Source organism: Lontra canadensis, unplaced genomic scaffold, assembly GCF_010015895.1.
Source record: "Lontra canadensis isolate GAN:19392208 unplaced genomic scaffold, GSC_riverotter_1.0 scaffold32, whole genome shotgun sequence".
NCBI lineage: Eukaryota > Metazoa > Chordata > Mammalia > Carnivora > Mustelidae > Lontra > Lontra canadensis.
The window spans coordinates 8,937,012-8,939,146 of record NW_022631026.1 but is presented as its reverse complement, the minus strand read 5'-3'; the positions used below and the strand labels follow the sequence as shown (position 1 = coordinate 8,939,146).

Below are 2,135 nucleotides of genomic sequence, written 5' to 3'. Positions count from 1 at the left end.
AAAGCACTTTAAGGAAAGGATTAATTATTTAGAGCATATCTACTAAAGCTTAGCACTTAGGAACTAGCTACAAATTGGCTCTGAATAGAGCAGGGAAGAGATTCTGGACATATTCATTGGGTTCTTGTTCCCTAACATCTCACGTTGGTCAGCATTGGCTGACCCAGGTAACAGAAAGAGAAGTTCACATAACCCCTGCTAACTATTAAAATTTTTCCATTACCTTCCCTTGAGATCACCCAAAGATTAGCCAAACATTAGGGAACACATCCTGCTGTTGCAAGTTTTATGTACTGTGTCTTCCTGCTGGTAAAATGATGCTTAGTTTGTAAAAGTAGCAAGGGGCAGAAATTCAGAAAACGAGTCTGTTGTTATTATAAATATACTCCCCTCCACCATATTATGCTAACAGAGATATCAGATAAAACAGCCGCATCACAGAGATACATTTTTTTTTTCTTGGAACAAAAGCCTGTTTTCTTTGTAATGTTAATCCTAATGTGGCTTTTAGAAGAAAATTAAATATTGATGAACCTTTTAGAAAATCTGTGGAATATAATGTGTCTTACTTCATTATAAAAACTTTTAAAGAAACTGATGATTATTCTTTCAAAATTGCCTTTCTGACCATAAACACTTCAATGTCTACCGAAATGAATATTTTTATTATAAAATTATAGATCCATAAGGGAACTCATCTTTAAGGTGGGGGCTTCAAAATTTAAGTCTTATATATTTTTTTCATTAAAAAAAAAATACGGGGGGCGTCTGGGTGTCTCAGTGGGTTAAGCCTCTGCCTTCGGCTCAGGTCATGATCTCAGGGTCCTGGGATCGAGCCCCGCATCAGGCTCTCTGCTCAGTGGAGAGCCTGCTTCCCTTCCTCTCTCTCTGCCTGCCTCTCTGTCTACTTGTGATCTATGTCTATCAAATGAATAAATAAAATCTTTAAAAAATAAAATAAAAATAAAATTAAAATTAAAAAAATACGGAATGCCTCATAAATTTACGTGTCGTCCTTGTGTGGGGTTTTGTGCTCATCTTCCCTGAGAAGATTCCCTGAATCATTCCAATTTCAGTGTATGTGCCTCTGCACCAAGCACTTGTCTTGTATTGTTTTTAAGGCAGCACATTTTTGAGGACATGGCTTTCCATCCATTGCAAGTATGCTGTGTGTCATTCAAGAAAAGCAGAAGCCACTTCAAGCCTTCAAAGCAGGAGGGAGTTAATCTAGGGAATTAAGTACACTGGTGACGAAAGATAGGCAAAGCCAACTAGAATAAATTACAAGTAGAACAAAGAAACCCAGAGATTAACAAAAGGAGGAAAGCCATCCCAAACTTGACAGCAGAGGAATGGAGATGTACTCCCCAAGGTCAGGGGCTGGTTACCAGCTAGGCTGGTAAGTCGTCGCTCCGAGGCTGGAGAGAAGAGGGAGAGGGAAAACCACTTATTTTCCCTTCCTCTAGCATTGCCATCCCTCATTCAAGATCTTCTTTGGTCAGCTGGAGCCCAAAGCAGTGGAGATGGGAGCCTGGAACAGCCGGGGCAGCCTGGTGTCATGCAGGTGGTGGCAGAGGAAAGGCCAGGAAGAGATAGATGGGCAGACAGTCCTGGGGGCTGCACAGCTTGTCAGACTTCCATTGGCATTATTATTTATTTTTTAAATATTTATTTATGTGTTTATGTATTTATATATTTATTTATTTTATAGATAGAGAGTGAAGGAGCATGAGTGGGGGTGGGGGATGAGCAGAGAGAAAGGGAGAAAGAAGCAGGCTTCCCATTGAGCAAGGAGCCTGATGCAGCACTTGATCCCAGGACTCTGGACTATGACCTGATCCAAAGGCAGATGCTCAACTGATTGAACCACCCAGGTGCCCCTCCATTGGCATTATTTGTCTGGCCAGGGAGAAGGGGCAAGACCATACAAGCCCCTTTTGGAAAAAGTCTGGTGAAAAATGAAAGAGGAGGAGAAAGAATGTTCTAGCAACTAAATAGAGAAAGAGCCTGAGTTGGAGGACCAATCTCTTTCAGATCTCTTCCTGACACCCTGGAGTTTGCAGATGTATTTTCCGATTTTTATTTTTATTTATTGTTTAGTTTCTTCTGAGTCTCCATGTTTTCCTCCATGCTTT

At 40.7% G+C, this 2,135-nt stretch overlaps 1 pseudogene; it reads right to left on the bottom strand.

Moving 5' to 3' along the window:
• Positions 1-979: 979 nt before the first annotated feature.
• Positions 980-1,100, bottom strand: LOC116873304 (annotated as a pseudogene).
• Between the last annotated feature and the right edge of the window lie 1,035 nt (positions 1,101-2,135).